Source organism: Canis aureus, chromosome 3, assembly GCF_053574225.1.
Source record: "Canis aureus isolate CA01 chromosome 3, VMU_Caureus_v.1.0, whole genome shotgun sequence".
Classification (NCBI taxonomy): domain Eukaryota; kingdom Metazoa; phylum Chordata; class Mammalia; order Carnivora; family Canidae; genus Canis; species Canis aureus.
Genome location: NC_135613.1, coordinates 24,537,008 through 24,564,233, shown reverse-complemented (window position 1 = coordinate 24,564,233; position 27,226 = coordinate 24,537,008). Strand labels below are relative to the sequence as shown.

The 27,226-nt window shown below is 58.1% G+C and overlaps 1 protein-coding gene across 3 annotated transcripts in view; it reads left to right on the top strand.

Moving 5' to 3' along the window:
• Window positions 1–27,226, top strand: part of CBFA2T3 (CBFA2/RUNX1 partner transcriptional co-repressor 3) — a 91,699-nt gene that overhangs the window by 12,951 nt on the left and 51,522 nt on the right. Inside the window, exon 1 of one of the 3 annotated variants that reach the window (XM_077891137.1) lies at window positions 18,014–18,103. The exons of 1 other annotated variant lie outside the window; for it this stretch is intronic. The gene's annotated coding sequence lies outside the window, so the exon portion shown is untranslated. Of the gene's footprint in view, window positions 1–18,013; window positions 18,104–18,806; window positions 18,944–27,226 lie in introns of those variants that run through there. One more of the 3 variants, XM_077891140.1, reaches the window with a different exon arrangement.

Genomic DNA, 27,226 nt, shown 5'->3' with positions numbered 1-27,226 from the left:
GGATGGCAAACGTGACTCAAGAGAGGACATGGGCAGTTTTAAATCCCATGAAACAGAATGCCACCTGAGATATGACAACAGAGTCAACAAAGCACAGCCTTTTCTACTGAACAAAAATAGTCTGCAACTTGTCAATTTCCTATAAATTAACACCTTAGAGTCTGGGACCCAATGGACATAAATAGAAAGACCACAAGGGCACAGCCCCCAAGGGCCACTGACCCCTGGCTTCTGGCTCAGCAGCAAGAGGAATGAGGCCAACCTGGTGTCTTCTCACCTGTCTGGGACAACTGTTTCGGGCAGAGGTAGGTGGGGAGGCAGGGAGCCTTGTTGAGTTTTATGCCCAGAGAAAAAGGCCTGTGATCAAACCCCCCGGCAGAGGACGTGTGAGGTGTGACTCTCCAGTCAGGAGAGGTGAGGTGATCCAGGACACGTACAGACTAGAACAGCGTGGCAATTGAGGGCCTCATGGATTCCTTAGGCTGTCTTGCCCACATACCTGGAGAATCTCATCATGTGCACGTGGGCTTTGAAGACCCTGCCTGCATACCTGTTGCAGGATCAGGGCCTGGGGGACTGGCAGGTTCTCCATGTCTTTTCCCTGGAAGGTGGACCCGTCTTGCTTCTGAGGAGACCCCTGTAGGCCAGCAACCCACCACCCACAGCGTCCCCTCCGAAGAGACAGGAGATCAGTGAGATGAGGAGCCTCACAACCTCTGTGGCTAGACCAGGCTGCGACCCCGGCGTCAGGCTGAGCGGCGACCATCTGGGATCGGCAGGAGGTAATCTCACCAGGGTGTGAAGTCTGGCAGCCATCGCCCCCTGGGACAGTGCCCTCAAGAAGCATCAGAGAGAGTGGCTCCGGAAGGCGAGGCAGGGTGGACCCCAGAACTGTGAGGCTGGTAACGAGAAGCCGGGCACAAAAGCGTCCTGCCATGTGGTCTTGGTCCCAGGCCGTCAGAAGTGGGGACACCCACAGATGGGAAGTGGGTCCCTTCTGTGGGGACCAACATGTTCTGGAGTCCGACAGGGCCAGTGGCCGCGCGGTGGCATCAGGATCCTTGCCGCCACTGAATCGTTCACCTCCAAATGATGAAAGTGGGCAATTTTCCGTGCTGTGTCTTTTACCATGAGAAAAATAATTTTCTTAAGAAAAAAAGTAACGTCATCCAAAGGACAAGCACATATTCTGGGCCCTGAGGCTCCTGCTGACCTCTCCAGTGAGTGTTCTGTGGGCCGTGGCTGTGGCCTGGGAACCCTTATTTCCCTCTTGCCAGGGTCTCTGCCTAGGGCAGCCCAGCTGCCTTCGCCTGGGGGGATGATGAGGAGGGGCGTGCAGGCCTCCCCTCTCCCAGCCTCTGCAGACCACGTGGGAGCAGATGTGGGATGCGGGCAGTGTGCCCCAGAGTTCACCTTCAGAACGAGCCAAAGCAAGCCACGTCTGTGCAGGCAGTGGGCAGGGGGTCAGTGCTGTGGCCCCCACTGTAGAGCCTTCGGGACATCCTCCCTTTGTAATGCCAGGCTCCCGTGCTGGGCGTGTGCTAAGCACACCCGGGGCCAGGGGAGACATGAGTGCGAAGGATCTCCACGGGACTCAGCGAGTGCCTCTCTTGGAAATGTGGCTCCCAAGAACCTGGACGTCCATCCAGTCCTTTCAAGTGAACCTCTGGCCCCACTGGCCGGCCTGGGCTGCAGGCCACTGCTGGGGACCTGGGTGTTTCTTTGAGTGCTTATCACGGGCACTGCCATGCCTCACCACGCCTCTGTGCTGCATGTGGACAGGCCTCCGCATCTGTCACATCACGGCTCCTCTGACCGCTGCAGGCAGACACAAGCAACCTCAAAAGCCGCTTGCCTGCAAGTCCTGGTCAGCAGTCACACCCTGTCCCTGGGGGACAACTGACCCCTGCAATCAGCGGACAACTGATACTTGTGTCAAATGCGATGAAAATGTCCAAGTAGAACATCCCACCCCTTGCTCTCCCTCTCAGCACGTCTCTTGTCCTGGACCCTGAGTTGTGTGGCTCTTCCAGGTCTTTATTGGACATCCCATTACAGCAGGTTTAACAAAGTGCTGGGGACACCAGACCAAGAAGAAAATGAGGGCAGCCCCAGAGCAAAGCGGACATGGTCTGCACCTGCTCCCAGCACCCCCTCACAATGAGACCTCAAACAGCTCATGCAACCCCTCAGCTCCCATTACTCCATCCACGAGCAGAGCTGTGATTCTTGGAAAACTTCAGATAAACAGTTGAGTATAAGCACGTCCTAGACACTGGCTGGGACCCATTTATACTAAAAATTATTCATTGTTAATCTGAAATCCAGATTTAACTGAACATCCCATGTTTTTATTTCCTAAATCTGGCAACTTTGCCCATAAAGGATCTGAAGCCTGTGCCCAGTAGGATTATGCACAGCTGCAGGTAGCAGAAAACCTGACAGCAGTATAGTCCAGGCTGCTTGGCTTTGTCCACAATACGTGTGACATGGGCAGTGCAGCAGTGCCACCATCTGGGACGCAGGGTTTTCTGTTCTACCATCCTCTTCCTCGGGGCTTCCTGACTGCAAAGTGGCTGCGCCACCCCCAAGCATCACATCTGTCTTCTGAGTGGGAAGAAAGAGGAAGAGAGAAGGTACAGAGGACAAACCCTGAGCCGGCCCTTTTCTGAAGGAAAAGCAAGACTTCTGCAGAAGCCTCACTCTGCAGGCTACTGTTCCATCCTGATGGGGCTCTTGTCCTGGCCCCGAGCTCCTTCCCAGACCAGAACGGTTTGGCCTCCAATTTCATATCTTCTCTGCTGTCTTCTGCAGCCTCTGTGCCCATGGCCCCATCGACCTGGCACCGGCCTCGCAAGGTCAGTGGAGTGGGTGATGGCACAACCGTCCCACTGGCAGCCATCCTTATTGGCCATGGAGGATGAGGGAGGACACACTGGCCTTGGCCTCTGCTGAGACATCGCTGTAATACTGCCTGTGTCTTAAGGGCCTCCTGAGGGGAGGGTGGTGGAAGCAGTGACCTGGGGTCCTGGGCTTGTCTTTGGAGGGTCTTACTCCCTGGTTTCTACTGAGCAGCATCCGAGAACAACAGATCCAGCCTCCTGGGAACTTGTAAACAAGGAGCTGGCCTCTCCTCCTGGGGCCTGGGCACCAGCATTTCCCTTCGTCATATTTGCAAGCTTCCCTGGGACCCTCCTCCCCTGACTCACTCTCCTTCACCCAGTTTCCCTCCATCTTGCTCCCCACGTGGCCTCTCTGACAATCATGGATTCCTGCTAATTTACTTCTAGAACACTCTCTCCTGTGCCTGAACTTCATGGGAACAGTGCCCATGCCACCTCCCGCTTCTGTCCTCACCTCCCATCCAAGACCACCAGGCCCCGGTGATGCCGCTAAGCCCCCTCTCAGGCCCCGGGCACCCACACTCATCCTCCACCAGCCCACCATCATCTGCCAGGGGCTCTAACCCGTGTGCCCACAGTGGAGAGGTGTCCCCATTCACCAAAGCCAGTCAGTGGTCACAGTGGCTATCTGTGTGCCCGTCCAGTCACTTCGGTCAGAGCAGGGCTAAGTCGGTCCCACTGGTCAATGCCCCTGCACTGAGCACAGAGTGGGAGTGGCTTCAAGTGACCCAACCCTTTTATCCTTGGAAAACCAGGTGGGCCTGCTCAGGTCAGTTGGATTATAACGCCACCAGGATGGCTTTCCACTCTGTGTACCCGAACCCCCCACTCCACGCATGGTGCCCAGCACAGCATGGGCCGCCCAGCTCGGGATGGTGAGCAGATGAGCACTGGCAGGGCTCAGAGGGGACCCACACGGTGGGCCTGCAGCCTGTGGCGGGGGCCGGTGGAGCTGTGAAGCTCACATAGCTTCCAAAACAGCAGCAGCCCAGCCCTGGTCTCCCCATCTGGAGAACAGGGAGTCCTCCCTCCACGATCAGACGACATCTGTAAACCAAAGTGTTTCTGCGTGGGCATCCTTCCCTCCGCCAGCACTGCCACTGTCCCCTGCTCAGTTTCCCCCAACCCCCTCGAGATAAAACTTCTCCTTCCCTGCACGAGGAGTTCCCCATTCGTGGTGACCACACCACCCCCCACTTCTCCCAGAGTTTCAGGTTCTGAGAATTATTTTGGGTTTTCTTCTCCACGCTGCCTGCGCTGGGGCCTTCCCTCCCAATGGGTTCCCTGCACCCCAGGCCGTCCTGCAGGGGCCTCAAGGCTACACTGTGGCCTGCACCCCAGCCCCTCCCCAAGCCCCTCTCCTCAGGCAGGCGGTCGTGCTGAACTCAGAAGGTGTGTCTGCGTCTGCTATGGTTTTAAAACAGCTTTCTGGAGATCACTCACTGAGTGTGCAGTTTGCCCAGTGAACACATACAAGCCAGTGGTTTTCAGCCGAGCTGTGTGGCCAGCACCGCCGCTAACTTTAGAACATTTCCATCCCCCAGTAGACACGTGACACCCCTGGGCAGCCCACCATCCTCCTACCCCCGCCCGTCCACCTTGGCTCTGTGGGTTTGCTTCCTCTGGACATTGCACATAAGCAGCAGCACACGATACGCAGTCCCATGTCCAGCTTCTCACACCCAGCACCAGGTGTTCCAGGTTCACGGCGTCGTAGCATGAACGGGAACCGTGTTCCTTTTTCCGGCTGAATCGTATTCCACTGTTTGTACTGTGTCATCTTCTGAGTTAACTCTGCTCTACTGGGAGAGCAGGAGCACCTGGGTGGGAGCCTAGCCCATGGCCTACACGCTGTGTGTCTTAGGTGGACAGCCACCCCTCTCTGCGCCCTTGCTCATAAGCTGTCCAACGGGGCCAATGAGATTGGCCACACAGTCCCAGGGTGCAGATCTGATGGGGGACGCCAGGGGAGGGCCCTTCACAGGGAGGCAGTGTGACTGCCAGGCTGTTGTCCTTGACACGTGCCAGCCTCGACAGCTGTTGGAGGACACAGCCCAGGAAGGCCATGTTGTCAGCCCAGGGTGCCCCAGCTATGCAGGCAGAGGAGTTTTGGGAGCAGACAATGGTGGCTATTCTGACAGGGTGTCTCCAGGGAGCAGGCTGGGTTTCTGGACTTGTGAGCTTCCAGAATCTTCCCGAGCACTTGATGAGAGCAAGGAGTCCCAGGCTCCTTCCACACATCTGTCCTCAGGAGGTCTGGCCCCCAGCTGCCCCGGGGCATGGCCAGGGGGGCTGAAGTCCAAGGGTCCGCTCTGAAAGAACACTGCAGTGTGCGGGGTCACACACTGAGGCTGGGAGTCTTCCCGCCTCCTCCCCTTGACAATTATAGGGCCAGCTGCGCAGGTCTAGCCCCGAGACCCCCAGGGAGAAGCGAGGCCTGTGGTGCCCATGCGGCTGGGAGGTGGGTAAAGGCCTTCTGTCCGTCGAGGTCGGAGGCAAGAGCAGTCTGACCGCCCTCAGTCTCCTCGTGGTGCCTTTACTGGACTTTCCAATGTGACTCTGTGCTCAGTCTTTTTGTACAGATAGGAAGGCTCTGCACCCCCTGTCCCCAGAGTCCAGACCCCCACCTCCACCCCGCTTCCTGCCCTGAGCTGCTGTAGGCTCCTGGGACCTGAGTCCAGGTGGCAGGAGCGGCAATAACCCAGGCAGCTGTCCTCTCCAACCCTCTAGGCCACGTGGCTGATGCCCCAGGGTCCCCTCCCCAAGGTTCTGAGGGGCCAACCAGCCAGGGCAGAGGGGCTGGGTTGTGAGGTGAACCTCGGCTGTGGTGCCGTTTCAAACAAGGGCCCCACTGTGGTTGGTGACACTATAAGTGGGCATGTCTTGTGTGGAGCACATCATGCATAAGAGTCGGGAAGGAACAAGACCTAATGGCATCGGAGAAGAGAGGGTGGCTTGTCACGGGGACAGAGGTGAGCCAGAGTGTGTGGGACAGGCATCTATCCCGCCTCCTTGTCTCTGGGTCTGTGGTCAGTTCACCTGTGGGCTCAGCTCCACAGACCAGGACTGACGCCCCCGGCTCAGCAACACCGCAGAAGGGGGCTTCCTGTACGCAGCATTTCCCCCAGGAAGGTTCTGGTGTGTTGTCCGGGGGCGCTGCCTGGTCAGAGGCCCACCCTGTTGCCAGAGCACACTGCGCAATCTGGGTGGCCCCGACCAACACGTCTGCCCTCCTGGTGGCATTGACATGCTGTTAGGAAGCAGGTTGGGGTGTGCCTGTCTCCCCGCAAGACACACAGTGAGACCGAGGCTCAGACGTGTTGTGGGTCCTGCTCTGAGGCCAGAGCCAGGAGGGGAGCCCAACCCTGTGAGGGAAACCCAGAGACTTCATGCTGTTAGGATTCATGGGACATAGTCACAGCAAACAATCCCGAATGTTAATTTTCCCGGGAGTAAATTACGACTTCAACAGGCAGAAATTACAGACCCTGGCCCCAAAGACCAAAGAAATCTCACCCTGTCTGTGCCACTGCCCCCGATCCCCAGAGAAGCCCCCGCCGCCGGCCCCAGGAGCCCCCAGCCCGCCTGGTGCAGACCTGCCCAGCTCCTCCCATTGCACCCGCCTCACCAAATCTGAGGCCCCAAAGGTGAGAGACCTCAGGCTGCTCTAGAATTCTGGGTCTCCAGGAATGGGAGGACGCTGAGGGCTGCGGACTGGCTCCTCAGGCCTGTGTTCCCCGCATCCGTCCTCCAACGCTGGCAGGTACCCACGGAAGCAAGGGTACGGGAGTAAACCCCTTGGGAGTGGGCGGCCAAACCAGGGTCCTGCCTCTTACAGGACAGGGCAGGTGGAGCTGGACTGGGGACCCAAGCACTTGCTTCCAGGCCTTTGCACCAGCCTTCGTCTCACGGGGGCCCAGGCAGGGCAGGGAGGGGGCAGTGGGGGCTCTCTCCACCCCCACCGCTGGTCCTTCTGTTGGGGAGCACAGCTCTCCCCGCAGCTCCTGTCCCGGAGGCCTCAGAGCTGCTCGCTGGACCAGTCCCTACTGGCAGGCGGGAAGGCCAGGACAGGCAGGCTCCCACTTCTCACTGACCAGAAAAGACCCTCGGGGCTCGCGTTCCCCTCTGGACCCTGCAGTGACCCTCATCCTAGACCTGACAGCCGGCCCCAGTGGATGAGCAGAGAGGCCTGGGCGTGGTGCTGCCCCCTCAGTGGCTGTCTCCCCGGGTGTGAAATCAGGGGTTGGGGGCAGTGACATCTGTGCACCGTGCCGTTGAAGGTCACAGATGGAGGAAGCCAGGGTGCCCTCGGACAACTGTGGACAGACAGGGACGAGGAGAGCGAAGGTGGAACCCAGGGAGCCCTAGAAAGGTGAACCCAGCCCAGGCACCCCCACCTGCCCTGGTGCCTCATCCTCTGTTAGGGCTCCTGGGGGCACAGTGGTGTTTGAGAGGGAGAGTTAATGGGCAAACGGAGGACAGGTGGGTTTTCTTTGTGGGAGAGGACGGCCATTTATTTTGTCAGCTGCTCGCTCAGTAGCACGTACAGTAAAGCCATCCTGATAGATGCCTTACATCCTGTGTGCAGGGGCTGGAAACTGCATGCCCCACAGGGCCAAGGGTTCCCCCAGCGTCTGGGAGAGGCCACGAGCACTGTAGTTGGGCTGTCATGGGAGTCTGGGCAGATGGCTCCCCCAGACTCTAGGAGGGCAGGACAGGGAGGTGGGGGGAGCTTACTGGCACAATGTTTCAGGTAGGGGCCGCTGGGTGTGCGCCTGCAGAGGGGAGTGGCAGGACCACATTCGTCTTGCAGAAAGCTGTCCCAGGGTCCAAGGGGAGGAGGCTCCCAGAATGATGATACTGGTCCCACCCCATTATCAGAACCAGAGATGCATGTGGGCTTGAAGACCCTCTAACCTGGGCCTGCGACCCTCTCAAGCTGGTCCCTGGGCCTGCCCACCCTGGCACTGCAGCGGGCTGGTCCATTCGCGTGGCTCACGGAGCTCAGCCCCCAGCCAAGCTGTCAGTGCAGAGGCCACAAACCCACCTCCCCTCAGGGACCGTGGGGGGAGGCTGTGTGTCAGCCAGGGTGCCACGGTTGCAAATGGCAGGAGTCCTGCTGGGGAGCTCAGACAGGAGAGGGCACGTGCTGGCTCAGGTGACAGGCCACAGGAAGGGATGGAGCACTGCAGCCACCAGACAGATGGGCCGGCCCGTGTGGCAGGCACAATGAGGGGAGTGGGGTCCCCGGGCAGGCCTCTGAGGTGCAGCCAAAGGACAGAGCCATGGGCCAGTGCAGAGGCCCCAGAGGGCCAGCAGGTGGCTTCCTGAGGGCACGTCTGACTCCCTCAGGGGGAAGTTTTCGAGGGAAACCCTTAAAGTGAGGGAGTTGACTGTCTCTTTTGTATTTTTCCTGTGGAATGTACCTATTCATATGCTCTGCCCATTTTTATTCTGTATGCAGGGCCACTAGTCCTTTGTCACTCTCTGCTCTCTGCTCTCTAACCTCTTCCAGACTTCCCTTCCCTCCCGGCTGGTGCTCAACTATGAGTGCTCAGGTAGCTAAGTGTGTCCATCTATTTCTTCTGGGCTTCTGGGTTTCCTTCATTGTAACAAATACCACATGGACACCTGGTCTCCTCTCCTGATACTAGCCTTTTTGTGTCTCACATTTTATTCCGTAATACACGTGGAATTTCTTTTTCAAAGTGAAGTGAGGAATATGTAAAATGTTCCCCCAGAATGGGAAGGCAGTTGGCCTGACACCAACTTCTGGGGAGTGAAGGCTTCCTGGGGATTTAAATGCCCCTCATCCCATGGACGTTGCCTGTGAGTGTACATAGTGGCCACACTTCTGGTAGCATGTGTCTACCGCTCACCTGATTCTCATCTGAAACTGAACAAAGACACTGTCCCCATGATGTGGACCAGGATGAGGCTCGGGGTGTTGGGGACTTGCTCTCAGTTAGGGCTGCAGAGGGACCCAGGGATGAGGCCGCATGCACCAGAAGCATCAGAAAATTAGAGAAGCGGAAAGTGGGGTCATACCAGCCTGGCAGCCCTGACACCTTCTGGGCTCCTTCCAGCACCTTCCCAGGAGCCCCAGCTCACTGACTGAGTCTGTCCTGCTCCCCTGACTTCCACTTGCTCCTTTGCTGAGGAAGGGGTGAGGGCGTAGTGTCTATGCAGCCACGGTGGTCAGCAGATGTTCCACTATTACACGCCGCTATCTCCATGAGGAACATCCTCATCTGAGTCTGGAAGCTGCTGAATTGACTTCAAGCTCTGGAAAACTATTGCCAGATCCCCCTCTACCTGCACCAGCCCTTGCTGGACATTTTCAATTTCAAAACTTGACCTTTTTTGTCAGTGAGACACCATACCTGATTGCTTACCCACGGGCCTTTCATCACCAGCGGGGCTGCCTGGTAATGTGGGGCCCACCGCAGATGAGCGCCAGTCGCGGAAAGCTTCCTCTGGGGCTTCCTCTGGAGAGGAGGGTGGGGAGTGACACAAGGACACCAAAGGCTGAAGACTGAGTGTCTGGTCCCTGCATCTGCTGCTAGGCCAGCGGGCAGCTCCAGGGATCCCTGAAGGGCGATCGTCTGGTGCCCAGGCTGCCCCCCACAGCAGCTCCGTAGCAGCATCTGGCCCCTCTGACAGCTGCCTCCTCTTTGGGCAGCTCTGTCTTGGTTCCTGCCTGTGATCTGGAAGGGAGACGGGCCACCCTTGTGTGGTATCCTTCCATGTGACCGTCAACCCTGGTGTGGACAGGCCAACAGACAAGAGGGCAAGGGGTGGCAGGGTGTACTGGCCAAATAACAGGGCATAAGTGAGCAGGGGAGGCTGGTCAGCACAGCAGAGACAGACAGGGGCTGGGGCACTGGGCAGAGACACCTCTCACCCCACTCACCCCCGCGCCACCCGAGCCCTTGGTTCCCCCTCTGGACCCCCACCCCATGAACCCTTGCCCCCACACGAGTCCTTGGACCAGCCCCCTGGGCCTCTCATCCCACACACCCCCACTCCACTTGAGTCTTTGGTCCTGCCCAGGCCCCCACTCCACCCACCCCCCGCCCCACATGAGTCCTTGCCCCCCACCACCATCCCGGTTTCCTCATCTGCAGAAACTTGGAACATAAACTTCCACAGGGCTTATTCCAAGGTTTGGATGAGAGGGAGTTTGAAAAGCATCCATGGGAGAGGACAGGTGGGAGAGGGCAGGTGGCGCCGTCCCCAGGAGAGCTCCGTTCACTGAGGCCACCGCTGGAGGCTGCACTGGGCCCAGCCTGGCATTTTAGCTGCCTGGCTTTGCACACACGATAATTAGTGATTTCACTGGAGAGCTTGTCTTCTCTCAATGTGACTGTCACCCCGAGTCTATCTGGTGTTCCTAACTAAAGCTTCAACACAGATTAAAACAACAAATGACCGGGAATAAAACAATGGGAACAGCCAGAAGAATCTGCCAGGACTCAGGGACTCTGAGGTGCCCTAAGCTGGGCCGGGGGGTGGGGAGCCCCAGGGAGGAATCAGAGCCAGGCCTGGAAGGGTCTGTCCAGGCACAGCCTGTGCCAGCCTCGCCTGCACCTCGCCCACACCCCTCGCCTGCCCTCATCCCTCGTCCCCCTTATGCACATGTCCCCTGGCCCTGGGCCACCAGCCCCCACCACACCCATCTACGGCCCTCCTTGGCCGCTGCACAGGAGGACACAGGTGGGCGGTGAGAATCCCTGGCCTCTCAGCAGGATGGCTCTGAGGGGTCTCCTGCAGATCTCCCGGGGTGCCCAGAAAACAAAGTTTCCATGGCCCTGGGGGGATGGGCTGTTTCTCTGAGTTCCTTCCATTTCCTGCCCAGGACCTCCTGGCAGCGCCTCTCAGCCATCTGCCGGCCTCATCGGTATCCTCTTCTGGGGGAGCCAAGGAAGACCGTGCCAGCCACATGTGCAGCCCCTGCCCCTCGACCAGGCATTTCATCCCCAGAGCCTGTGTCCTATTCTCAGAATCCAGGTGAAGGGTTAGCTTGCCCACCTGCCCACCTGCCCCCTCGGCAGGGCTGGTCTGAGCACAGAGGGGAACCTGCAGGAACCTGTCTGTGAATGGCTCCTGACACGCCCTTGGGTCCCTCTTTCCCCAGCTGTGGCCTTACATCACCCAGAATCACCAAGGGGAAAAGGTTCCGGTGCTTGCATAATGCAGGATCCTGGGCTGGCCTGTCCTTCCAATCCCATCTCAGGGGAAGGAGCAGGGCAGCGCCCGGCTGAGCCATGTGGGAGCCCCACCCCAAAGGGAGAAAACGGTGGCAGGAATCCTGTCTTTATTTAAAGTTTCGGTATTTTGCTCACTGTGGATGTTTTCTGTCAGTGGTTGTAATATCGTTAAATATTGGGTTTAAATGTGATTTATCTCTAACACTGAGTTTTTTGGTGCCGTCTTAAATTTTCCGCCTGAGCATTTGCCACCCTAGGCCCAACCCCACTCATACAACTGCTTGAAGTGACCCATGAGCCACCATGGCCCTTAGAATACCAAGATGAAGACCTTCCAGAAAGGAAGGCAAATAATCAGCCCGCCTTTAGTTGCAAGAAACCGAAACTTTGGCTACAACCGGCCTGAATGATAAGGAAATTTATTGTTGAAATAGCAAGTGCAGAAGTAGGTGGGTTTCAGGGTTGGCTGAGCAGCCAGACAGTCCCTTCTGTTCATGCAGCACCACCCTCAAGGTGGTAGCCACGGGCAGTGGCAGGTCCAGGCCACCTGGAGACCCTATGGGCTGGGAGAGGAGACAGCAGTTTCTTACGCGGGAGCCAGAGTTTGGGATTACACATTCATGTCAGAGCCACTCACCTCTTTGGGTGTCATGTTTGAGCCTCTTTGGGAACCTGCAGGTGTGCAGAGGACTGGCCAAGCAGGGTCCAGGGCTGGGCAGGGGCTGGGAGAGGCTGCAGCAGGGAGGGATGGATCCCGGCCCCCCGTGGAGGAGGTGCTTGTGAGTAAGGATAATGGTGGCAGGGGCAGTGGGCCGCAGGCCCAGGCAGGCAGGGTTCCCCATGAGGCCCCAAGAAGTCATTCCCAAGGTGGGCCCTGGGTACACAGAGGGAGGCGCCCTCGCTCCCTGAGCCCTGGCGCACTGTGCTCCCAGCCCAGCAAGGCGCGGCAGCCCTGATGCCAGGTGGATAGGATGACCCCACAGCCCATGCCTCTGCCTTGTTGGGGCGTCTCTGCCTGGGGCTCTGAGCAGGGCTTCCCCTGGCAGGATGGGCGGTTCCTGGGTGGGAGCTAGTCTTGGGTGAGGGGCCAGGGGAGGAAGCCAAGAGATGCTCCAGGGGGAGGGAAGCTCCCAAGCTAGAGCCCCAACTCTGTCTGCCTCATGCTTCACTCCCTGTGTGGAAAACGTAAAACCCCAGGACCTGGAGCCCAGCTGATGGGCTGGGGCTCAGAGTCAACCTGGTCCCCAGCTTCCTGTGAGTGGCCACTACCTCTCACTTCCCAAAAAAGGCCCACATGTCCCTGCCTGGGCCCGGCCTTGATAACCGACCTGTACCTTCTCGCTTCAGAAAACACATCTTTCTGCAGTCTGGCAGTTTTCAATCTTTGCATGCCACAAGACTGAAGAAGGCTGTGGCCTGGTCAGCTGAGTCAACCTGTGGCTCAGGCATCAACTGTGTGAAGGCCAGAGTGGCGTCTCGGGGCCACAGATCCCTTTTGTCCCAATCTGTTTACTGATGTGACTGGGGTTTCTCAGGCTTTCACGGGAGAACTCAAGACAGGAATGGGATGAATGTCTAATCCTGCCTTCTCCTGACAATGAGCGGTATGCATGCACCAGCACACAAACCACTCAAAAACCCTGCTTCATCCCTCTTTTTTATAACCTGTGTTTCCAATCAGAATTTGTTTTTTTCATTTACTCATTCTCCAAATGTGTGATGAATTCATATGGTTTGTATTCGTGGCATATTGCTAATCATGATGATGACAATCCAATCCAGGAGACACACGATGTTTAACACAAGAAAATATTTAAATCTTGATATTCCATTTACCTAGTTCCATATGATAGCAAAGTAAAAGATTTTTAGACTGAGGGCAGCCCCGGTGGCTCAGCGGTTTAGTGCCGCCTCCAGTCCTGGAGATCCGGGATCGAGTCCCATGTCGGGCTCCCTGCGTGGGGCCTGCTTCTCCCTCTGCCTGTGTCTCTGTGCCTCTCTCTCTGTCTCTCATGAATAAATAAATAAATAAAACCTTTTAAAAAAAAAAGATTTTTAGACCGAAATAATATTAGGAGAGAATTGTGTCAGGTGTGACAGGTACATATAAACCAAGGAAGCTGTGTGACCATCCAGGTGGTGCAGAAGGGGCTGCTGGTGGGATCCTACTGCGCACACCCTTCCTTACAAGCACATGATGTCTGAAGTATCTCTGACCTCTCTTTTCTCTGTCCACCTATTAGGGGTTTTCTTTTTTAAATGAATACTATTTATTTTTTATTTTTAGATTTTATTTATTTATTCATGAGAGACACAGAGAGAGAGGCAGAGACATAGACAGAGGGAGAAGCAGGTTCCCTGCAGGGATCCTGATGGGGGACTCAATCCCCAGACCCCAGGATTACAACCTGAACCAAAGGGAGGTGCTCCACCACTGAGCCAGCCACCCAGCCAGGTGCCTCAGATACAATTTATTTTTTAGAGCGGTTTCAGGTTTGCAGAAAAGAGCAGGAATCATGAGAGCTCCCAAATACTGTTCCCCACCCGAGGGCTCTCCTGTGATGAACATCTTGCACTGGGTGATGCCCTTGTTACAATTACTGAGCCAATATCGATACGCTATTTGCAACCAAAGCCCGGAGTTTATCTTTGGCTCCCCTCTCGGTGAGGATCTTCTATGGGTTTGGACACAGGGACAATGCCATGTATCCCTAGACCCCTCAGTGCTCTGCACCTCGGCAACCACTGATCGTGTTACTGGCTCCATAGTCTGGCCTTTCCAGAGGTCAGATGGCCAGAATCACAGCACACGCAGCCTTCACAGGTGGCTTCTTTCACTTAGTGATGTGCATTTAAGGCCTTTCCATGGTGTGACAGCCCACTTCTGTTTAGCGCTAACACCCGTTGTTTGGACGAACCACAGTGTGTCTGTTCATCTGCTAAAGGACGATTTCATTTCTTCCAAGTTGTGACAATTTTGAACAAAGCTGCTATAAACATCCGTGTGCAGGCTTCTGTGTGGACGGAAGCCTCTAACACGTTTGGGGAAATACCGAGGAGCATGAATATTGGAACGTATGGTAAGAACATGTTTCATGTCGTAGGAAACTGCCAAGCTGCCCTCCTAAGGGTCTGCACCGTCCTGCCTGCCCCTGGTCAGTCCCAGGGGTGCCCCACGCCCTCGGCTCTGGCCAATCCAGTGGTATCCCACTGGTGCTTGAATTGTGTTTCCCTAGTAACGTCTGATGTGCAGCATCCGTCCACATGCTTGTCATCTGTATTTCTCCTTTGGTGAGGTATCTGTTCGGGTATTTTGCCCATGTTTTCATTGGGCTGTTTGTTTTCTTCTTCTTGAGTTTTAAGCTCTTTGCACATGTTGGATGCCAGTCCTTTATCATGTTTTTGCAACTATTTTCTCCCAGTCCATGGCTTGTCTTCTCATCCTTTTGACAGTGCCTTTCACAGAGCAAACACCTTTCATTTTGATGAAGTCCCGCTTGTCAAATTTTTCCTTCATGGATCGGCTTTTGGTGTTGTGTTTAAAAGTTCTTTGTTTCAGCTAGGGAGCTGTGTGAGAATTCAGATGCTAAGGAAGAGTTTGTGTTCTTTAAATGGGTAAAGGTGGCTATCCAACTGACACAGTGTCTAGTCCATCTGCTGCACTTTTATTTTAAAAAATAAATTTAAAAGAGCGTCTTTATTTTAAAAAATTTACAGTATGTCAGATTTTATACTCTTGGCAGCTATTTAAATTTCAGTTCAATTTTTAGATATAACAGAAGCACACTTAAGGTAGTCCAGGGTCACTCAGAATTATTTTTAAAGATTGGTGGGGTTTGCAGTGGCTGTTGGGCTGGACTCCCTGGTGGGACCCTAGCTCTGCCAAAGACATCCAAGAACCCCAGCTTACTAGGCCCCCGGTATCTCCTTCAGGTGACTGGGGCTGGCTCCTAGGTGGTGGTGAGGGCCACAAGGACCCGGCGGGTGAAGCTTGGGTACCTGGCCAGAGCTTTGTATGGCAGCTCCCCTTTGGTGTGAGAGTGAAGGGGTCTATTGCAGCAGAGTGAACACGGCTCAGGGGGGCCTTTGGCAAGTCCAGGTGACCTGGAACCACATAGCTTTGAAATGCAAAGGTCCACTTACACACAGACTTATGTTTGATAAATACAATATAGTTCTGTAAATGTATTTTCTCTTCCTTTTGATGTTCTCAATAACATTTTCTTTCCTCCAGCTGACTCTACTATAAGAGCATGGCAGACAATGCCATGTAGCATACAGAATATGTGTTCACCAACTGCTTATGTTATCAGTAAGGCTCTGGTCAGCAGTGCACTATTAGCGAAGCTTTTGGAAAGTCAAAAATTATTCGTGGATTTTCAACTGCATGGGGAGGGGGTTGGTGACCCTGACCCCCACATTGTTCAAGGGTCAACCGTACTTAGGAGTTGTATCTTTATCAAAGCCCTGAGCCAGAGGCTGTGGAGTTGAGTGAGGACTCGCACGTGGATGCTGTTCGGTGGGGGCAGCCGTCATAGAAGTGCTGGAAACAGCAGGTGGAGAGGATTGGACGTGCTAGGGTTGTTTTCCTAAGAGGCAGCAAGGACAAGGACTCAAAGAGAACACCTAACCACAAAGCAGAAAATTTGGGCACTGGCCCTAGCTTTGCTGCCATGAGCCCTTAGGCAGAGTACTGTCCCTCTCTGCGGGTGTGCGCCCGGAAATAAGATGCTACTGGGGAGGTGGCTCCTCCTCTGTGAGCTGGACTCCTGCTCCTGCAGATGCTGGCATGTTGGAGGCTGCCCAGGGGCACCCTGACCCCCACCCCACTCTCCCTGCAACTCACCCTCCTGCTCGGCACCCGTTGGCCCAGCACTTTCAGTGGGGTGCCCTCTCTTGGCTGACTTGCCGGTGATCTGGGCTCCTGGGAGGTGAGTTTGGCCTTGCAGGCCAGATTGCACACACCTTTTGGGCAGGGATGGGATTTATTTCCTTAAATATCACCTCCCATTGTCCACAAGTTCTGCCTGAGCCATTTCCAATGTGAAAAACCAGTCCATGGAGGGAACATGAGACCAGGTGGTTGAGAGGCAGGGTGGGCGTTCAACTTCCAGCAGTGTGGGACTGTGTGGCCACAGACGAGTCAGGCAATCTGTCAGAGCCTCATTCCCTCTGCCTGTAGAGTGGGGGTCCAGTAGCACCTGCCTGGCAGATGGGTGGGAATTAACTGGGGAAACATGGAGACAGACCTCAGCCCAGGACCTGCCCCTGGCAAACCCCCTGAAGAGTCCACAGCTGTGTTCATGACTCACCATGGCCATGATGGGCCCTTGTCTGACCTGGCCGCATCCCTGGCAGAAGCCCTGCCTTTGAGGCTCCTTCCCTCCCTCCAGCCACAGTTGTCTCAGGCCAGGAGGAGGGTATCTTTGGGATGGACTCGAGGACTTGGAGCTTGGTCTCCAAGGACTGCAGCTTCATTCTCAGGGTTTGGGACCTCTTGAGTCTCCAATGCTTTCTAGCACCTGCTTCACTCAGTGATGCTGTGATCAGTAACTTAACACACATTTGTAGGGGGTCTAGTTGCAGAGCACCCAGGGCCCAGGCTGAGTCCACGTTCTGCTAGTGGTCTACGTGAGTGCTCTGTTGTTCGGGGCAGCTCTGGCCTCCCTGCCGGGGTGACGACTCCTCAACTCCCTGAAGCTGGCTGCTGGGCATCTGTTTGCTGCCCACCTGGGCCCCTTTTTCACATGTTCATATCTCTGAAATATAGAGGCATTTTAGGATTATAATGGGGAGCTGTTCTGCTTTCTTAGTGACACATAGAGTGACGGTGCATCTTAAAATCAGTGCTATCTCAGGGTCCGTGAAGTAAAGGAGCCACTTTTGGTACATGCTGGTGCGTGAAGTCTGGGACTTTCAGGAGCATGCCTGATGCTTTTAGATCCACATTCTCCTATGAACTGGGTTCAGGACCCTCTGCTCTCCCCACGCTGGACGGAGTCCACATTTAAGCACATCCTGAAAACAAGGGGAGCATAGAGACCAGACGTTCACGTTGTAATTAAATCATTTACCACACCTCCTTCTTATTGCTATGAGGACAAAGCCCCAGGAGGCAGGGGCAGTCCTCCTCCTCCTCCTCCTCAGGCCCCCCGTCCAGGTCTGCAGGGCTCCCTCAGCTAGCTCAGCTCAGGTGGGCAGTGGCCAGTCAAGGAGAGGTCAAGGGCTGCGGAGAAACAGGCCCATGGAGGAAACCCAAGGAGGAGAAAGACATTTTTTGGCACATCACTGAATTTTTATACTCGGAATCAGGGACCTTGGACCTTCACATGCAGATTTATGCCAAATAAGATGCAAATCAGGGTGCTGCTCTTCTAAGTTCTGGGGCCTCTGTCTGCTAAGACTGTGACCCCAGGACCCCAGCTTGTCTCTGAGAAATAAAGTATGTGTGGGCTCAGGAAGGAAGCAAAGAAAAAGGCACCGAGTGACTACAATGTACTCTCCAGGCAAATGTATCAGATCCGCCACAAAGCGCTTTAAGGAAAGAGGTAAACGGGGGCGGGGGGCAGGGAGCTAGGGCGGGGGCTGCAGCCTGAGGAGAGAGGTGGGTGCAGACTGGCCAGGACTGCAGCTTGGGGCATCTCTTCAGACATTAAAAGAATGACATGCAAATAAATGCAAAGCACATGCAAATGTCCCAGGCCGCGCGGCCCGGGAGCTAGGGACCCGCGCCCCCCGCGTCTTCGGCGGGGCTCGTGCGGGGAGGGGGCCCGCGGGGCTCACGGGGGCTCACTGCCCGGAGCGCGGCGGGGGGAGGGCGCCCCCTGCCGGCCGAGCGCGGAGGCGGCCCCGGACCCCTTCCCGCCCCGCGCGACAGGCAGGAGGGGAGGTGCGGCGCCGGAGGAGGGGCGCCTGCCGCTCGCCTCCCGCCTGGACGCCAGACGCGCGTCTCCTAAAACTGCGAGGCCGGCGGCCGCCGACCGGGGCGAGGTGGGTGTGCGCGGCGGCGCGCTCGGCTCCAGGCCCCCGCCCGCCCAGGGCGCGGCCCGCGGAGCCGGCGAGGGTGGGCTCCCTGCAGACCGCCCGGCCTCCGCACCGCCACCCCGGGGCGCCCCGCGCTCCCGCCTCGGCCAGCACGCGCCCCGGCCAGGAGCGCGCCCCCCGGGCCCCCCAGCGCCCCGCAGCGCCCCCCAGCGCGCCCCGCGCCCCCGCACCCTCGCCCGCTCGCCCTCGCACCCGTGCCGCCCGCCGAGTTCGCGGGGCGCGGGCACCCCCGTGGCCGGGCCCCTCTCCCGCCGGCCCCGCACCGAGCCCGGCCCCTCGCCCCCTCGCCCCCTCGCCCCCTCGCCCCCTCGCCCCCTCGCCCCCTCGCCCGCCGCGGGAGCCCCGGGGCGGAGCCGGGCGCGTCGGGCGCCGGGCGGGAGGCAGGTGGCGCAGCGGCGGCGGCGGGGGGCAGGCGGCGGGGGCGGAGCGCGCGGGGCGGGGGCCGCGGGGCCCCGGGAGACGCTCGGGCGAGCGCGCGGCAGCCGGAGTCGGAGGCGGCGGGACCCGCGCGGCCGCGGAGGCCGGAGACCGCCCGGGGCGGCGAGCGCGCTTTGTTCCCGCGCGGGCGGGCGGGCGGGCGGGCGGAGCGGCGGGAGCGCAGCCGGGCAGGACCCAGGCGGCCGCCCCCCGGCCCGGCCCGGCCCCGGCCCCGGCCCCGGCCCCGGCCCCGGCCCCGGCCCCGGCCCCGCCGCGCGCGTCGCCCCCGAGTTACGGAGGCGGGGACCGAGTTCCAAGGAGGAGCCGCTTCGGGAGCGCGGCCGCCTGCCCCCGCCGGACCTGCGGACCGTAAGTGCCCCGTGCGCCCCGCGCCCGCCGTCTGGGGCCTCGGCAGCCGCGCAGCGAGCCCGCGGCCCGCCGACCACTCCCCACTTTGGAAAGTTGGAGCCCGGGGCGGGGTGGGCCGGCCGCTCGGTGCCCACCCACTTTGGTCCCTCCCCCCCTCCCCCTGAGCGGAGCGCGACCTGCCGGGGGTGTGGTCAGCCCGAACGTGGGAACTGCACGCCAAAGGTGGGGCGGGAGTCCCGCGGGCTCCCGGTCTGCGCCTGGGCTCCTGACAAAAGGCCCCGGTCCAGGGGACAGGGGGCGGGAGGGGGCTCCGAGAGCGGCCCTGGGCGGGATGGGGGTGCAGAGCCCCCTCCGCGCCTCCGTTAGGCTCCAGCTCTGCCCCCCAGGCCGGGGGCCGCAGGTTAGCGGTCAGCGCGGTTAAGCCGTGTTGGGGTGAAGTCTGCCCAGAGACTGGACCAGGGGCTTCCGTGACCCTCATTGGGGTCCTAACAGCCCGCTGTGCCTGGGGCGCAGCCCCACGGCAGTGATCATGCTCACACCCGCTGGGAAGCGTCCATCTGCATGTTGGGCAGGCCTGGAGCCAGGCTGTGGGACGGCTCCGAGGGAGGTGTGAGCCGACGGGGAGGGACAGATGGCTGGAAATTCAGCCCTAGATGGGCTTACATGGAGCAGAAGGAGCGGGGCTGGTGGCAAGCCACAGTGGAGCTGCTGGGTTCTGCACACACGGCCGGCCCCAGGCTGGCCCTCCTTCCGGCCCCCGGGAGTGTGTGCAGGGCGCGGCAGCCACAGAGGAGTGGGCAGGCGCCTGTAACTGTGGACACACACCTCCCCCCGAAAAAAAAAAAAAACACACCCAAACCTGCCTTCCCCACCATTTGGACCTTGGCTGGCTGACCATAGGCATGTTCCAGAGACCAGGGAGAGAAATGCTTCCTCTGAAAATAGAGAGGAGCCGGCACTCCTGTGTGAGGGGTCTGCAGAGCCATCAGGCCCGGCCCGTGGCCAGGATGCTGCCTCATGTCCACCTCGCATGAGTTTCGTCTCCTGGCCCCAGAAATAGGTTCCCAGGGCCACCCGTCAGAGCACAAGGGGCCGGCGGTGGACGGCAGGGCAGGCTCTCAGTGCCCTCACCTTGCTCTTGCAAGTTGCCGGAGGTTTGAGAAACTTCCTGGGGTTGGAACCCCGAGGGGAGGGGTGGGCCTGGCTGAGGGAACCAGAGGTGGCTCCCGGCAAGGGCAGGTGCGGAGGGCCCTGGCCACAGTTCTCCCAGGGCATGATCGTAGAGAGCTGGCACCATGACACGCAGTTGCGACCCCCTCTGTCCTCGGGCTGGAGGTGGGAGGCCACAGGACTCCGCGGGCCAGGGGTGACAGAGGGTCCTGCTCGGCAGCTAGCGAGACCGCGCCCAGGGAACCGCGCCGTCGGACTGAGGGGCCCCACCACTCTCAGCACTGAAGGGGAAGGGGAAGCAGGAAGCCTTGAGCAGTAGGAACAGATGTGGTGCTCCGTGCTCCCCGACAGCAAGACAGACGCAGGGTGGGAGGAGGTCAGGGTAGGACCCATTTTCTGGTGGAATCTGACTTTCTCTAGAGGTGCCTTGATCTGTAGGCGACAAGGGAGAGGGGACGGTCATGAGGTGGTACCTGCCTGTTCACAAGCCCAGCGGGGCTGGCGAGCTGGGGGGTATTGCCTGGATGTGTCCCTGCAGGATGCTCCGGGGCTGCCCAGGGCCACCCCCACCCCCTTCGGACCCCAGAGCGCCTCCTCTGTCACCCGGTTATCCACGTAATTGAGTTACCACCTCCAGGAAGTCTCTCTGATTTGGCTCCACATATTTTCATTTCTGCATGACTGGAAGAAATTAATTTTCCTTCCTACGCGAGGATCTGGAGACGCCGGCAGGCTGGGCTGCTAATCCACAAGCTCCAAGCCAGCACGGGAGGCCAGCTGCTCGAGCCACGGGTGGGGTCTGGGCGCGGCCTTTCCCTGCCACCTTCTGGAGCCGTCACGGGGCCGTCGGCTGGCTTTCCCCCCCGCCCTGCTGCACCATCAGTGGGCTGTGTTTGGGGTTGTCTGATTCATCCTCAGCCTCCCACGGTGCCAGGGTGTGCAGGATGGTGGATGAATTCAGAGAATCCCACTTCCTTTTCTGAGTCATTGCATGTCTGTGTGCACACACACGTGTGTTCGGAATCCAAAACAGGGGAGAGGCTCTGCGACCCCTGTCCCCAAGAAATGGCAAAGAGCTGGCATGTAGTAGGTGCTCACTTAGTGCCGCCTTCGAGGAAGGGACGGCGTTTCTGTGGGGCGGCTCCGTCCTGCCCAGTGCACACCTGCCACCTGCTGCACTGCTCTTACCTGTGAGGGTAACTGCTCCTCGCTGGCGGCAGCCCCGGAGCGCCTCACCAAGGGGCTACACTTGCTGAGTCCGTGTGACAACCCGCAGGGGTTATAGAACTCTGTTCCGCTCATCCCCAGAGAGGCGCAGGCCTGTCCAGCTCAGGGGGGAGCCCTGTCCGCCTGTGGGCCCCACTCCTTCCCTGCACGCGGTCTCCAGCAGATGGCAGCTCCCTGACTTTGTGCCCCCCACACCGTGAGCTGGCCTCCCTGGCCTGACTGCCCGCTGCCTGTGTTCCCCCTACATCTGCAGGGTTCTGACAAGTGGCAAATGCCTCTGATGTTAGACCCTCGCCTGGACACGGCCTCGGGTGCATGGGGCAAAGCGGTGATGGGCAGGGCCGTGCCTCCTGGGGCCAGAGGCTCCTCAGTGTCAGGGACGGGGATGGGGAACACCTCTACTCCATCTGGATCATGGAAGCCCAGGGGCAGCCCCCCCACACACACACCTGGGGACCCTGGGGAAGGACAGAAGCTGGGAGGGGCACTGTCATCTGACATCTGTCAGAAGCCACTGGACATTGTGTGTCTGCTCGTCTAGGAGGGTATGCAAACACACCATTGTGTAACTCGTGTCATCTCCCAGCCTGGGGGTGGGGTGGGGGTGTGCTGGACCCTGTGACTTGTAAATGCAAGAATGCAATCCTGCTGTGATTGCACGTAAGTGGGTAGAACTGGCCCTGGAAAGCGTCTGTCATCCACTGCCCACTCACCGGGCAGGTCATGGAGGAACAGCCGTGCCGTCCAGGGAGGAGTGTAATGGTAACCAAGTGGTAACAGCCGAAGCACACACTTCAGGCATGGAGGCTGTGCTGTGCTGTGCTTTCCCTTGAGTGACCTCATGACAGCCCTGATGGTCGGCAACCTCACTGCCCTATTTTCCAGGCAGGGACACCAAGGCCCAGAGAGGTTCACCGAGGCAGGCGGGCAGGTTCCACACTGTGCTGCTCCTTGATTGAAGGTGGACAGGCCCCTGGAGCTTTTCGGAGTTATGGGTTCGGTGTCGCTTCCCTTTCCCTCCACACAGTGGGGCTGCCCAGGATACAGAGTGGGGCCTGCAGGTGTGTGATCCTGACGTGTTCCTGGAGCCACTGAGTCTGAAGGGGCAGGAGGAGGCTGGAAGCTCGTGATTGGTGGGTGTCCACCCAGGATGCAGCCTTTGGAGCCGGGGCTCATTGGGGGCAGTCCACAGACTTGGCTGAGGCTCCTTTTCCAGACCATGTGACAGTGTTGGGAGACCGGGTGTCCAGCCGGACAAGGCAGGCACCAGGCTGTGTGCTTCAAGCAACCAGTTGCTAGATGGATTGTCTTTTGTCCTTGCAGCTCTGGGTCTCCCCAAGAGGACTGTTTGAGCTGCAAAGACACAGCTCCAAATGCCTTCCTGGGGTCATGACCCAGACTTCTGGGCAGCACAAGCAGGTCTGGTTCTCTCTCCACGGTTCCCCCAGGCCAGGACCCCATTTCCGTGGGGCGCGGGTGGGGCAGTGCAAAGGGCAGGGGCTGCAGGAGGTGGTCGGGCCCTCAAGTGCTTTTGAGGACTGCCCTTAGCCAAGAACATGAATGCAAGCAAGGGCTTCACTGTCTGGAAACAAATTCCTAGAGTAGAAACCGCCCTTATAGCATCAGTGGAAAGACCCAGGCAGAGGCCTGGCATGCGGGATGGAAACTCATGATGTAAAAGTGATAAATAATCGGTTCCCAGTTCCCACTTCTGAGCGCATAGCTCGACCTGGGGCGGGAGGCAGGCGGCTGAGCTGGAGCCTCAGACGTGCGAGAAGACGTTTCCCACTCGCGCTGTCTGCAGCAGTTTCCTGCAGCACGAAAACAGAAGTGAAGACTTCTGCTTTTTGTAATTCCTAGGACCTCACGGTGAGCCAGATGTCACCGGGAAGGAAAACAAAGATGCATTGGGCCGCAATCAGGAAGATGTGTTTTCCTGCTCTGCTGCTCCCCCACACGCTCTCAGCGGCCACGTCGAGTGCACACCCCGTTCCCAGGGTGCACACAGTGAGGCTGTGCACCGCCAGGACCCTGGGGTGCCTCTGAGCCCGGGAGCCTGGCGGCCGTTTGGGGAGGGTTCCAGGCACAGGCGCATTCGAGTCTGTTTACTGGGGCAGAGAAAAGTCTGGCATGGGCAGAGCAGAAGGAGACCGGGGCTGGCAGGGAGGGTGCTTTGTGAGCCCCCTGGCCCTGAATCCGACTCAGGGGAATCCCTGCTGTTTGGTCCTAACCTGGGAGTACCCAGGAAAGCCAGGGTGAGGCAGTGGGGAGGCCTGGGCAGCACGCTGGCCTCTCTAGGTTCCACTGCTTGGACTGGAATCCCAGCTCCCCTCCCAGTGGCTGCGTGACATCAGCAAATCTCTCACCCTCTCTGTGTCTCCAGTTTCAAATGCAAAATGTAGCCACGCATCCTCCTCCCTCTTCAAATTGTGCCAAGGTGTGTCTGACAGGTGGTCTGTCCCAAGTACTGGCTCATGGACGTGGCTGTCACGTTCGCCCTCTGAGGGGTACCATTGCGGTCCTGGTGTTCGCTGGTGAGTGTGGGAATCAGGTGGCTCTGCAGAGGGAGAACCTTGTTTCTCTCCTCTCCCTGCATCTGTGTCCTGCAGCCCAGCACAGGCCCTATGCCTGTTGACCCTCTTCCCCACCTATGGGGACACGAGCCCTGTCCCTCCTTCCATTTCATGGCAGGGACACGGAAGCTGAGGTCATCGTGTTCCATGGCTGCCTGGTGGCAGAGGTGGGATTCCAACTCAGGAACCCAGGTCACCTGCCTCTGGAGCCTCTATGTTTCTGCCGCTCCAGGGTCCCCAGACAGCTGGGGGCGGGGACTCCCTCAGCAGGCCCCCACACCTTCCTTGGGCTGCCCCCTGCAGCCCGCCACAGCCTCACTTACCCAGCCTGGGCTGGAGAGTCTCGTAAGCGTGGGGACCCTTTCCCGCTGCCCTCCCCTGCGTCTGAGAAGTCCGGACAGCCCCTGGCCTCCCCTGGGCAGAGGCCACTGCTCCGCGTTGGAGTTTGGCTGTGACAGGGGTGGAAGGACAAGGAGGCTGTGCTGCTAGTAGAATGCATGTCCACGCGGGCGCAGCCACGGTCAGCAGGGTGGCCCTTCTGCTGCCTTAGAGAACATGTCCTGAGCATCTGGGGTTGTAGAGAAAGCGGCCGGGCCGTGGTCAGCAGGCAAGGGGCAGGATGGCTACGTGGTGTGGACCCCACTGACCACGCCCCCCCGAGCCCTGTGTCCTGTGGGTCGCACACCTGTGAGCTGCAGGGACCGCTGCAGATGCAGGAGCTCCTGCCTTTTACACAGGAAGTGCGCCCTCTTGTGGCAGCTCGGGGCGGGGGTGGGAGGTCTGGGCTGAGACCCTCTCCATCTGCTTGGTCGGATTGGGTACAGTGTCCCTGTCGCCAAGATGTGGCCTCTCTGTGGGCCTCACGGGAGTTTGGAGTTTCATTTGCTTATTCTGGGTGATGGAGTTAGAGTTAGAGCTGATTCTCTGGGCCCCTGAGGCCGCGTCCTAGAGGAGGTGTTCTGGGGCGGCTCCTTTCAGGAAGCCCTGGCTCCCACCAGGCGGCTCGGAGCTACGCCCGGCACCACGCACAAGGCCCATGGCCACGACAGGAGGTTTAGATTGTGGCTGTGTTAAAAAAGGAGAAAGAAAGCTGCCCAACTTCAGTAATATGTTTTATTTAACCTAATGTATCCAAAATATGTCTTTTCACTCTGCAGTGGGTTTTTTAAATTATTGAGTGCTTTTTGTTTTTTTAGAGACTTTGAGGTTCTGTATGTGTTTTGCACACTAGGCTTTTGGATTCTGACCAGCCACATTGGCCAGCTCGTGGCTGCCGTGTCAGACAGAAGAGGGCAGGGTGCCCAGGGAATTCCCAGTGACCAACAGATGAGGATCCCTGGGGTGGGGCTGGTGATGCAGGCGTCGGGCACTGTGAAGTGACGTTGGGGACAGCCCCATGGAAGCAGGCAACGGGGGGCGGGTGCTCCAGGCAGGGGGAGCCCAGGTGGTGAACCTGATGGCAGGACTGTGGCACAGTGGGCACAGAAAGGACTCTGGCTTTTGTCCCTGGAGGACAGAAGGGACTCTGGCTTTCGTGCCTGGCTGAAAGGGGTAGGGGCTGGTCAGAGTTGCATTTTGAGAAGGCCATCGAGGGCAGAACATGGGGAGACAGAGGGAGGCAATGTCCAGACACAGGGTTGGGGGGTTGCTGGTCAAGGTCAGACCACTAAGGGAAGTGTCCAGGGCGACCTTTAGTCCTGGTCAGTCTCCAGACAGTGTATGTGTCCAGGAGGAGCTGCACCTGCTACTCTGTGCCCTGCGCATCCCACCTGAGCTCCCAGCGTCAGCCCAGAGGCCCCCTCCTGGCCCCTCGTCAGCATGTCAGGGGGAACCATGGCAGCCTGGGGTGCTTCTTTCCTAGGAAGGCACAGTTCTCAACCACCTGTACCTTTCTCTTTGCCTGATGAGGAGGGGGCATCCCTGCACAGGTAGGGGGGTGTCCAGCCAGAAGCAGGGTAGCTCAGCCCGTGGACTGTGGCTGAACTCTCCCTCTGCCTAAGGAGTCCTCGTGCGTGAGTGGGCACACAAAAGTATGTGAATGAGAGTGTATAATGTGTGGGTGCAGGAGGTGTGAAAACCAGACCAGAAGGAAGCGTGACCTCTGACCTGGCTGTCCAGAGGGAGGCTGCCCTGGGGCACTCATGGGGAGCCCAGGGCCTGGCCTATGTGTCCAAAATAGTGACCACTGCAGCAGCATGTGGCAGCATCCAGCAGCCAGCTGGCCTTTCTGGCCTGACTGCACTGCAGCTCCTGGGAACTGTGTATAAAGTGTCTCCAGACTCAGCTGGGGACCGACTCAAGTCTGAATAGGTCAGCCCCACTTAGGGCCCCACAAACCAGAGATCGAAGTCAGTATCCCCTGAGAGGACTAGCAGGGGACTCAGAGATGGGACTTTATCCCCAGGATACCTGTCACTACACACCTGCATGGACCATTTCAGGACACCTGTCACTATAGTATTACAGTGGACTACATAGACTGTGCCAGGACACTTGTCATTAGCATCCATATGGACTGTCCCAGGACACCTGTCATTACGTACCTAACATAGACCATTTCAGGATATCTGCTACTATATATCCAGTGGAGTGACCCAGGAGTCTGTCACTACCATCTGCATGGACTGTCCCAGGACACGTGTCACTATACATCTGCATGAACTGTCCCAGGACACCTGCCACTACCACCTAATGGACTGTCCTATGATGCCTGTCACTACCATCTACATGGACTTTTCCAGGACACCTGCCACTATACATCTACATGGACTGTCCCAGGAAGCCTGTCCCTACTATCTACGTGGACTCTCCTAGGAAGCCTGTCACTACACATCTAATGGATGTCTTGGGGCGCCTGTCACTACCACATGCATGGACTATCCCAGGACACCTGTCACTACCATCTACATGGACTGTTACAGGACATGTGTCACTATTATCTGCATGGATTATCCCAGGACACGTGTCACTGCATATCTAATGGACTGTCCCAGGACGCCTGTCACTACCATCTACATGGACTGTCCCAGGACACCTGTCACTACCATCTACATGGACTGTCCCAGGACATCTGTCACTACCATCTACATGGACTGTCCCAGGACACCGGTCACTGCATATCTAATGGACTGTCCCAGGATGCCTGTCACTACCATCTACATGGACTGCCCAATGATGCCTGCCACTATACATCTAATGGACTGTCCCAGAACACCTGCCATTACACATCTACATGGATTATCCCAGGACACATGTCACTATCATCTGCGTGGACTGTCCCAGGACACCTGTCACTACCATCTACATGGACTGT